Source organism: Rattus norvegicus, chromosome 1, assembly GCF_036323735.1.
Source record: "Rattus norvegicus strain BN/NHsdMcwi chromosome 1, GRCr8, whole genome shotgun sequence".
Lineage (NCBI taxonomy): Eukaryota > Metazoa > Chordata > Mammalia > Rodentia > Muridae > Rattus > Rattus norvegicus.
In genome coordinates, this window is record NC_086019.1 from 148,117,159 (window position 1) to 148,128,999 (window position 11,841).

An 11,841-nucleotide genomic window follows, 5' to 3' on the forward strand; every position below is an offset into this window, starting at 1 on the left:
TTTTTGCTTACAAGCTAAAACTAAAGCTCTATGCCGTGAAACCTTGTTCTCTAAGCATGGGTATTGGAGTCTCCATGTCAGAGCACCTGCGGTTATCTACACCAAACACTGGCTGCACTAGTCTTTCTTCATGGAGGACAAGGAGGTATTAACAGGACCCTACCTTTCCCTGGGGATGTGTAAACTGGTATAGCTGTAGGTGGATTGTTGGATTTCCTATAGATCAGTGGTTCTTACTTACCCTTCCTAAAGCTGTGAACCTTCCTCACATTGTGATGACCCCAACCATAAAATTATTTTCATTGATACTTCATAGTTATAATCTTGCTACATCGCTACTTCATAACTTGCTACTGTTATGAATTGTAATGTAAATATCCAATATGCAGGTATCTGATGTGTATCCCTTGTCCCCAGAGTGTCAAGACTCACAGGTTGAGAACCACTGCTGTAGATAATGCCCTTATCCTGTAAGTAACCCCAGTTAGCTCATTGGTTCATCCAGCTAAGCTGGAATAAAAAAAATTTTTTTTTGGTCTGTTGTTGGCCTCGTTTGGAATGAATAGGTATTTGTTCATTCTTCCCTACGAAGAGTTAATGCTATTAAAACAAAATATTTTTGATTTAATATTATAAAACAAAATAAAATATTATTAAAAAAAAGGAAAAGAAGCACCTGGTGTGTTGGTTCATGATTTTTGTCACAGCACTCAGAAGGAAGAGGCAGGTGGATTTCTGAGTTCCATGCCAGCCTGGTCTACAGAGTGAGTTCCAGGACAGCCAAGGCTACACAGAGAACCGTGTCTCAAAAAGCCAAACAAACACCACTTTCCTCAAAAGAAAAAAGCTAATGCTTCATGCTAATAAGCCCCGAAGTGACTCTGTTTAGCTATTTTTCTCAGTGTTTTTGATACAGTGCCAAAATACTTGTTAAAGGCTGTTTGAGGAAGGAAAGGTTTATTTTGTTCAGAGAGTAAAGTTCACCAAGACAGGGAAGTCATGTCAGCAGGGACAAAACGTCACATAGGACCCTCAGTCAGAAATCAGAGACAATTCCTGCTACTTACTAGGAGATTTGCTTAAGGTTCTCAGTGTGGACTGTGCCCAAGAAACTGCACTTGGAATATGAGGACCTGCCTGTGCTTTGCAAACTTGGAACCACTATCTTGGGCCCCTTCACTTCTACCTGAGATCCCACACATGACAGCATAATCCTTCTAATGGAATGGGAGAATCTAGAATATGGACTAGTTCATAGTGTGCCTGCTTGGCACATTAGAAGCCCTGAATTTGATATCCAGCACTATGTAAGTCAACTATGGTAGCACATACAATCTCATCCTTCAGGAGGTAGAGGCAGGAGGATCAGGTCTGAGGTAATTTTCAGCTATAAAAGCAGTTTAAGGACAGCTAGAGATACACTAGACCCTGTCTGAAAATTAATAAGGAGGAGAGGAAGGGATGGGAGAAAGAGGATGCAGGGCAGTGGGGAAAAGAATATCAGCTTTTGACCTTCAGCTCCTCTGCATTGACAAGGGTGGCTCCTGCAGGATTCTGCAGATGGGGCTTTGCTCATTGTAAGAAGCCTTTTATAGTTACCAGCAAGGCAACTGCTGGAACTCTGTGTGTCCTGACTGAGTTTTGTTACTCGATAGCTGGAGTCTGAGAATGTGAGGCAGGTTCTAGAAGAAGCTTCTAAAACCTAAGGTTGTAGAACAGTGCGGGTGGAAACTGTTAACCAGGATAGAGCAGGGACGTCAAGGATCACAAAGAGAGGGTGTTTCCCTTGAAAGTGACAAGTTACCAGTCAGATGTAACTTCCCACTGGCACTGGAAAACAAAGATTCTAGAGGTATTTGAATTCATAGAAGATTTTTTATCTTTGGGGATTTAATAAAAAGGATTTATGGGAAGAATTACACTCGAAATAGAAGTGTATGAGATCCTGGGCACCTCACCTCCTTCATCAATTGCCAACATTTTGACCCATTCTTTTTTTTCTTTCCCACCTTTTATATTGTTTTTCTAGATCATAAGCAACTCTTACCATGATTCAGGAGGCTGCAGAGCCTTTATAGAAATCTAACGTAACCATCAAAGAAGTAATGCTGAGACAGAATTTGGAGTTGCCCCATGCCTGAGTTCTCAGGTTACTGCACTGGGTCTAGATAGCCACAAGCTCCATGCTTCTGCCCCAAATCTCTCCTGCCAAGGCTCAGCCACATGGGATATCCTCTTCACATGCGTGTGTGTGTGTGTGTGTGTGTGTGTGTGTGTGTGTGTGGCCACACTGGCCACACACACAGAGTGGCCACACACACACACACACACACACACACACCACACTGGCCACACACACACACACACACACACACACACACTCACAAACCCCATACATACGTACATGCACATAAATTGAGAGGAGGGGCTTTATTAGGTGATGTAGTGAATAGACTTTAAAGTCAGCTTTATAGAAAAATGAAGCTGACATCTTCTAATTTGATCTTTTTAAATCTACCTAGTAGTGATCAAGTGTTTAGTCCATACTTTGATCCCTGATTAAACTAGCTGTGGACCTCCCCTCAAGTAGTCAAGATTGGTGCCAGCAAAGTTGCAAATAGTCATCACCAGCAAGACTACCTATGAAGATCAAAGAACTGGGCCACCACACTCATTCCCAGAGATGCACAGAAACATAACAACCTCACTTTCCACACTGGATTTGTTTTGGTATAGTTTCAAAGACTGGAGAGATGGCTCAATGGTTAAGAGCACTGACTGCTCTTCCAGAGGTCCTGAGTTCAATTCCCAGCAACCACATGGTGGCTCACAACCATCTGTAATGGGATCTGATGCCCTCTTCTTGTGTGTGTCTGAAGACAGCTATACTGTACCCATATACATAAGAATAAATAAATCTTCAAGGTATCCAGAAAGTACATTTCCCCTATTATACTCTCAGATCAAGGTCTACCTTTTGTTATGTTTAAGGTAAATCCTTCTCTCTATTTGTCTTTCTCACTAAGAGATACCAGCAAAGTTACAAATAGTTTCTATGACAAAGAGGAGGGGAGAGTGAGAACAAGAGATGGGGGGAGGGGAGGGGGGAGGGGGAGGAGGAGAGGGGGAGGGGGAAGGAGGAAAGGGGGAGGGGGAAGGAGGAAAGGGGGAGGGAGAGGGAGAGAGAGAGAGAGAGAGAGAGAGAGAGAGAGAGAGAGAGAGAGAGAGAGAATGCTATGTGGTACTGGGCATCATCAAACCCAGGTCTTCCTGCACACCAGACAAACACTTCTTTCAACACATCAACACTGGCTGTTTTTATACATAGGCCACTTCAGAAATTCAATATGTATAATCCAATTTAGTTTTCAAACCAAAGATTTGCCTAGCAAGCATTCGAATATTTGTAAGGTAGAGTCTCAATATAACCTTTATGTCTGCCATTAATGCCAATGGCAAATGTGATCCCAGGCAGAAATCCTTATTCCTTGACGTAGAACATTAGTATGAAACTATGGAAGAAAGGTTTCTCTATGTGATAGAGAAGGCAGAGAGAAAGAGATGGAAAGACAGCACATATAGAAGAACTCACTAAAGCATAGTTTCCTTCCCTAAAAGTTAGTCTTCCTTTCCAGTGAAATGTCCTTCATAAATTAAAATGGGTATGATCGCATAATTCAGTTGCTAGGTAATTGCTCAAAAGAATCCAAGCCGAGTATGAAATAGTTGACGGTAGAGACCTGCGCTCACACTTGCCAGTGAAAATAGAGGCAGAGATGTGCCCGGGTTTGCATATAGCAGCCTGATGCAGAGGCAACCCAAGCATACATAAGAAGACGATGGGTGACAGAAACTGGTCTATCCCTGTACCAGGACACCCCATTTTATGCTCTGAGGTCTCGAGAGCTTTATGCCCAAAGCCCTGGCCCAGACCATGAGTTTAGTAAGGGAAAGATTTGGTGAGGACTGAGTCTGAGTTCTCTGACTCTCAGGCAAATACTTTTTCTCAGTCTGTGATTTCTGATCCATACACTAGGTAATTTAGCAAACTTAAATCAGGCTTACAAATTAAGTCAGGCTTAAAGTCAAACTTTTTTCCTGTCAGAGATCTGAGTAGACAGTAAGTAATATCCAAAGGAGCTATTTGTTCCTTCCTCCCCATAGAATACCATGCTATCCAGGGGACCATCCCAGTACTTGACAGATCCTGGATCTTTGTTACCATGCTCTCTGGTTGACAGTAACAACTTTCATTAATCTTGTTTGCCTGGGAGCTGTTTTTAGAACCTTTTAATTTGAGATGAAATTCACCAATACAAAAATGACTATGTTGATGAGAACAATTCAATGGCATTTAGAGTTATACAGAACAAATCTCTCTGTCCATTAAGCAGCTGTTCCACTCAACCTGTGACAATGGTGCTTCTGCTATCTTTAGAAATTTACCTATTTAAAAAGATACCCTTCTAAAGACAATTAATTCGCAGAGGACATGTTGATGTCTGTAATCCATGCTGCCAATAAAAGCCATATTGTTATCCATGGTCCAGGTGCCACCATGATGTCTGTGATCCATTCCTTAGACGGAGACCATGGTGATGTTCATGACTGAGGCTGCTAGCAGGGACCAGGTTGATCTGTGCTGCTGCTGGAAACCATGTGGAAATCCATGTTGCTATAGACAAGCAAGCTTCTTTTAGAGTGGTATTGACGACTAAAGATTCATAACTGAATGAGAGACATTGAAGGCTTCTGTGACCACCTCTTTTTCTAACCCAAAAAGAAACAGTTCAGACAGGATGTTATTGAAGTGATTCCTTTTTTTTTTCCTTCTGGAAGGGTAAAGCTCTTTTTTCTACTTTGTTTGTCTTTTTCTTTTAAATAATTTTTATTAGATATATTTCTTTACTTACATTTCAAAGGCTATTCCCCTTCCCGGTTTCCTGTCCGTAAGCCCCATCCCTTCCCCTCCCCCTCCCCCATACGGGTATTTCCCTATATATCCCCCTTACTGCCCCCCCCCATATTCCCCTGAAGAGAGTCCTTAAACATTGTGATAAAGATGCTGAACTGTGGTTCTTTACAGTTGATGGCTTCTGGCGTGGAGCCGGTGGGGCAGGGCTCAAGTTTCCTTTTAGTGGCTGGCCACTGGGAATTTGACCATGCTCCAATGAGTGTATAGGCAACACAAATTTTACTTTAGGAGTTGTGGAGTACAAAGGTGGGAGGGTAGACCTGGGGGTGGGTGGGAACTGTGATTGGAGTGTACTATATGAAGCTCCTAAATAATTAATAAAAATATCTTGGAAAAAGATTACCATAATGTGGATGAATGTTTTGTATGAATATCTGCTCACCATGTGTGCAGTGCCTACAGAAGCCTGATGAAAGTGGTGGATTCCCTGGGTCTGGAGTTACAGACAGTTGTGAGCTTCCTGATATCTGGGAACTGAATTCTAGCCCTCCAGAAGAGTAGCTAGTGCTCTTAACTGCGAAACTATGTCTTCGTCCCTTACATTCATCTATTTTTATTAAAAAAATATGGCATTTTCTGCAACCTTCAGTCTTCTTTCACTCAGCATATTGTTCTAAGTTCGTCAACACCATGGTTATGTCAGTCCTTCATTTCTTCTATGGCAGAATAGTATCCCATAAATGACCTATGCACTCATTTATAATTTTTTGAGGAACATTGTAGGTGTTTCCAACCATTGGCTATTATAATATTGCCATGAGCATTCCTGTATGCCTTTGAACACCTGGTTTCAATTATTTGGGCATAAGCTGTAAGGAAGAAAGATACACTTTTGTTGCTTATTTGTGTCCCTTGCTGAATCTAGGAACACAAACGGTACAGGAGCCACGTTGCAAGACAAAATAGTAAAGGTTATTATTAAATTTCTGTGCATATAGGACTCATCACAAGTAAACTTTGAGGAAATGAACAAATCATAATGGTTTTGTGTTTTTTTTTAGACAAATAACAATTTATACATGCAGGGCTGATAGAACACTAAAGTGTCCAGACTGGAATGGAAATTGTAGGTGTTAACAAAGAGACTGGAGGTGATGATTGTGTGTAAAAGCTGGCAGATGACAAGGATGCTTCAAAGTATGTTTAGGCCCATGGGAGTTCATGCCAGGCTTGGTAACGAAACAGTCTCGATTCCCTGGTACATAAAGGATGTTCTTCCCTGAAGAGTGTTTGCAGTTTGAAGAAGAAAAAGTTCATGATATTTTCAGGAAAATGCATAGAACTATAGCCTATCAAGGTAAGCAAAAGAAGCCAGACTCAGAAAGAAAAGTGCTTATCACCCTGTACAAAGCTTAAGTCCAAGTGGATCAAGGACCTCCACATCAAACCAGATACACTCAAACTAATAGAAGAAAAAGTGGGGATGCATCTCGAACACATGGGCACTGGAGAAAATTTCCTGAACAAAACACCAATGGCTTATGCTTTAAGATCAAGAATCGACAAATGGGATCTTTTAAAACTGCAAAGCTTCTGTAAGGCAAAGGACACTGTGGTTAGGACAAAACGGCAACCAACAGATTGGGAAAAGATCTTTACCAATCCTACAACAGATAGAGGGCTCATATCCAAAATATACAAAGAACTCAAGAAGTTAGACCGCAGGGAGACAAATAACCCTATTAAAAATGGGGTTCAGAGCTAAACAAAGAATTCACAGCTGAGGAATGCCGAATGGCTGAGAAACACCTAAAGAAATGTTCAACATCTTTAGTCATAAGGGAAATGCAAATCAAAACAGCCCTGAGATTTCACCTCACAACAGTGAGAATGGCTAAGATCAAAAACTGAGGTGACAGCAGATGATGGCGAGGATGCGGAGAAAGAGGAACACTCCACCATTGTTGGTGGGATTGCAGACTGGTACAACCATTCTGGAAATCAGTCTGGAGGTTCCTCAGAAAATTGGACATTGAACTACCTGAGGACCCAGCTATACCTCTCTTGGGCATATACACAAAAGATGCCCCAACATATAACAAAGACACGTGCTCCACTATGTTCATAGCAGCCTTATTTATAATAGCCAGAAGCTGGAAAGAACCCAGATGCCCTTCAACAGAAGAATGGATACAGAAAATGTGGTACATCTACACAATGGAATATTACTCAGCTATCAAAAACAATGACATTATGAAATTCATAGGCAAATGGATGGAACTGGAAAATATCATTCTGAGTGAGGTCACCCAATCACAGAAAAACACACATGGTATGCACTCATTGATAAGTGGATGTTAGCCCAAATGCTTGAATTACCCTAAATGCACAGAACATATGAAACTCAAGGATGACCAAAATGCGAATGCTTCACTCCTTCTTTAAAAGGGGAACAAGAATACCCTTGGGAGGGAATAGGGAGGCAAAGTTTAGAACAGAGGCAGAAGGAAGACCCATTCACAGCCTGCCCCACATGTGGCCCATACATTTACAGCCACCATACTAGATAAGATGGATGAAGCAAAGAAGTGCAGGCTGAGAGGAACTAGATGTAGAGCGCTCCTGAGAGACACAGCCAGAATACAGCAAATACATAGGCGAATGCCATCATTAAACCATTGAACTAAGAACGGGCCCCCCATTGAAAGAATCTTAGAAAGGACTGAAAGAGCTTGAAGGGGCTTGAGACTCCATATGAACAACAATGCCAAGCAACCAGAGCTTCCAGGGACTTAGCCACTACCCAAAGACTATACATGGACTGACCCTGGACTCCAACCTCATAGGTAGCAATGAATAGCCTAGTAAGAGCACCAGTGGAAGGGGAAGCCCTTGGTCCTGCCATGACTGAACCCCCAGTGAACGTGATTGTTGGGGGGAGGGCTGTAGTGGGAGGATGATGGGAGGGGAACACTCATAGAGAAGGAGAGGAGGAGGGGTTAGGGGGATGTTGGCCTGGAAACCGGGAAAGGGAATAACAATCGAAATGTAAATAAGAAATACCCAAGTTAATAAAGATGGAAAAAAAAAGAAAAGTGTCATTTATTTCACTCATGTGGAATCAAGGTGGGGGGAGAGTAGCACGGAGGGAAAAGAGGAGCAGAAGGGAAACAGGGAAATGAGAAAAGAGAGGATACTGAGGTGGGCTATAGTTGACATACATTAATGCATATACGAGGTTGTCAGAGTGAAATCCCATTATTTTTCCAATTAATATACACAAATAAAAACCACAGAAAAAGAGAGACTTGTTTAGCTCCCTGTGGGAGGAAGGCAGGCCAAGTGGCCTTTTCTGAGGTTAGTTCTTCCAGTAATTGCTGCTCAAGGTAAGTTTTACAACAGGGATGCATGTCTTTTTTCTCTGACTCTTCGGAGTGGTTCTCTGCATTCTAGGAATTTTATACTTAATCTTTTGAGGAATTGCCAAGGTTTCTCATGGGAGGTACATCAGTTTACATTTCTACCTGTAATGCACACAGACTCTCATCTCTCCACCTCCTCACACTCTGAATTAATCGTAGGATGAGATAGTCATGGCTTCATAGGCCCATTTATTTGAATGCTTGGTGGAACTAAGCATTCCCTAGTTAGTGGAACTGTTTGTCAAGGATCACAAGGTGTGGCCTGTTGGAAGAAGTATGTCCCCAGAGGTAGGTTCTGAGGTTTCAAAAGCTCACTCCATCCCTAATGGATTGAGATGTGAGCTCTCAGCTACTGCTCCAGCATCATGTCTGTCTGCCTGCTGCCATGTTCCCCAACGTAACGATTACGGACTCTAGCCCTGTGGAGCTATGAGCACCAAATGAAATGCTTTCTTTCATAGTTTGCCCTGGTTATGGTGTTTTATCACAGCCATAAAAAGGAACTAAGATGAAGGTGAAGAGGAGACAGAGAGTATGAAGAAGAAGACACAGAAGGGACTGGAGAGAAGGGAGAGGAGAAAAGGGGCCAATTCCCCACTTTGATTACTGATTTTCCCATAAAAGTCTTGACCTATTCCTGTGGACTGTGCACTTTGAAAGAATTCTCTCTTAAAGTTGTGTCTTTCAGTATTATGAAATGGAGCTGAAGACGTGTGATTTGTAAAGATAGGCAGACTACAGCAGTGTGGTGTATTGCATGTGCTTTATGCTTTCATGAAACCATAGTATCTCAACAAATTGCCATGTATCCCCAAAGAAGCAGGCTTGGGTATGACTGTGTGTACTGTGCGTGACAGACAGGATGGTGAATCCTTATTTGTATAGTTATTTTTATATAATGACCTTTAAATGCAAATAGCATCATTAAAAATATTTTTGCAAGGATTGTGTTCGAAAAAATGCTGAGAAGGAAAAATCACACTCATTTCTGCAGATGAAGACATTATATGCAGTTATAATTAGGGTGTACACAATTGCGTTTTCATTGTTATATCTTCCATGTTTCCTCCCGTGGTCCAGGTTGACATTTCTAATGCTTACAGAATAATCTAATGAAGAGTAGTTTACCTAACCAGTTCTCAACTGTTGACATTTGATCTGATTCTCCTTTTATCCCTGTTAGAACAATTCTTTGATGAAACGTTTGAGTACAGCATGTTTGTTCCTTCCTATGCTCCCTCCCTTCTCCCTCTCTTTCTCTGTCTTCCCTCCCTTTATTTCTACTGGTTCTGAGGGTTGTGTTTCATGTGGGTTTATGAGATGTGAGGAAATTTGCACTGCTCATGTGTGTTGGAATGAATGCTTACAAAAACAGGTTGTAACGATGGGATAGTGTCACAGCCTTAGCATTCCAATACTAATATCACTTTTAATCAACTTAAAACAACAAGGGTGATTAAAAGCAGTGGTTTATGGAAATGTGTTTAATTGCTCATGATAAGCCTTCCCCACTTACCTGCTGGTGATTATGTTTCTCTTTTTAGTGGCCTTCCCTCTTAAACTCTTACGGGCTTGATTTCCTTTGGAGGGGCTTGATTACATTTTGGTGGACTGTTTCATGTTAAATTGCTTTCTTAGTCTATGGTTATTTTAGTTTTTGATAAATTTTAAAACAGAATCCCCATATTCATAATAGCTTTTTCTGTGGTCTATTTTTAAAATTTTTATTTATTTATTTATTATTTTTTATTTTGCAGGATGCCTGGCTTGTTATGTGGGTGATGGGATCTCAGCTTTGGTCTTCATAATTGCATAGCAAAGGATTCTTAATTGCCTCCATCTCTCCATACCTTTATTTCAGTTTTTTTTTAAATCACAGTTAGGCTGGCCTCAAATTTATGTTAATCCTCCTGCCTTAGAGTACCAAGTTTTGAACTTAAAGGCATGAACCACTATGCTCATCTTTGAAAGTAATTTCTGGCAGAGACAGTTTATAGTTATTAATGGTAAACTTAATTATAGTATAATTCTTCTCATTATTTATTACTACTATTCTTGCAGCACTGGGGAATCAATCCAATGACCTTGCATATACTAGGCAAGTACATGCACCTGTTTAGGTTATCACTTTATAAAACTATATCTAGTCTTTAAAACAATGAATTGCAGTAGGAAGAAACATTTTCTATTTTTCTCCATAGGCTCGAATATAATGGTTTCATCTGGATTTTCACAGAATCCTCATACTTCTTGATACCTTATAAATGAAATATATATTTTCATATTTAGAAAAAAATATAGAGATCTTGCTCTCTAAGTTTTGCTTGCTGTCCAATGGCCAGTTATTTGTAGGCCTCAAACTACTGAAATGTGATTAGTCTGAATAGATAGATGGAAATATTAAACATTCACTGTGTTTTGAAGATCTGGTATGCAAACAAAATTGACTATGTCACTGCTGATTTTATACTGTTTATATACTAAATAATATTTTGGATATATTAGATATGCATTGAATTAGATATAAAACTATTTTTTGCCTTAAAAAACATAATGATGCTAAGAAGTTAAAACTATGCGTACCTCAAATAAGTCTTTTTCATGTAATTTTGCCCCAAATGAGTCTAGAATAATCATGAAGACAGCAAAATCCCATGGGGAAAAGAGCGAACCACCCAGTAGTGCAGACATCCCGAGGTTGCAGGACAGACTGCCACCTCTGCACACCTCAGCTGACATCCCTGGTCCAAGGGGAAACTGCGCAGTGCCTCTGGACAGAGGGATATAGGAACAGACAGCCACCAGTACCTGCAGTTCTGGTCTGTGCCCAGGACAGAACTGATCCGGCCAAACAGCTCCCTGCACCCAAATCCCATGGGGGAAGAGAGCAGAACCTCAGAAGTATGGATACCCCTGAGAAGTCAGAGGAGAATACCCTCTGCCCATAGTCCAGACTGAAGAGGGAATTGCATAGTGCCAACTGTGCCCATTGGGTGCAAGGACCTACATGAGCAATCAGGGACAGGAACCTTTGATTCCTGCCCACGCCGAGAGCTGGAAGACAGTCTCCAGGAGTGCCACCACAGCTGAGAGCAGAGTACCTGTTCTCAGGAAAGGCTGAAAGAAAACAGGAAAACAGTTCTACAGGAGTACTGACACAGAGGCCTACAGCAGGGCCAAGTCACTCCCAGAAACAGCAAGACAAGCATACATTAGAGAAAACCCAATGGCTAGAGGCAAGTACAGGACCTAATCAACAGAAACCAAGACTACTTGGCATCATCAGAACCCAGATCTCCCAACAAAGAAAATATTGGATATGCAGACACACCAGAAAAGCAAGATTTAGATTTGAAATCACATTTTTTGATAATGATGGAGGACTTTAAGAAAGACATAAAGAACTCCCTTAGAGAAATGCAGGAAAGCACAAGTAAACAAGTTGAAGCCCTTAGAGAGGAAACACAAAAATCCCTGAAAGAATTACAGGAAAACAAAACCAAA

At 41.2% G+C, this 11,841-nt stretch overlaps 1 long non-coding RNA gene across 1 annotated transcript in view; it reads left to right on the forward strand.

Moving 5' to 3' along the window:
• LOC134485146 (uncharacterized) overlaps positions 1–11,841 on the forward strand; it is a 36,314-nt gene extending 24,473 nt beyond the window's left edge. The window contains exon 2 of the long non-coding RNA XR_010063096.1: positions 5,977–11,841. This is a non-coding gene — a long non-coding RNA (uncharacterized LOC134485146). The remainder of the gene's footprint in view (positions 1–5,976) is intronic.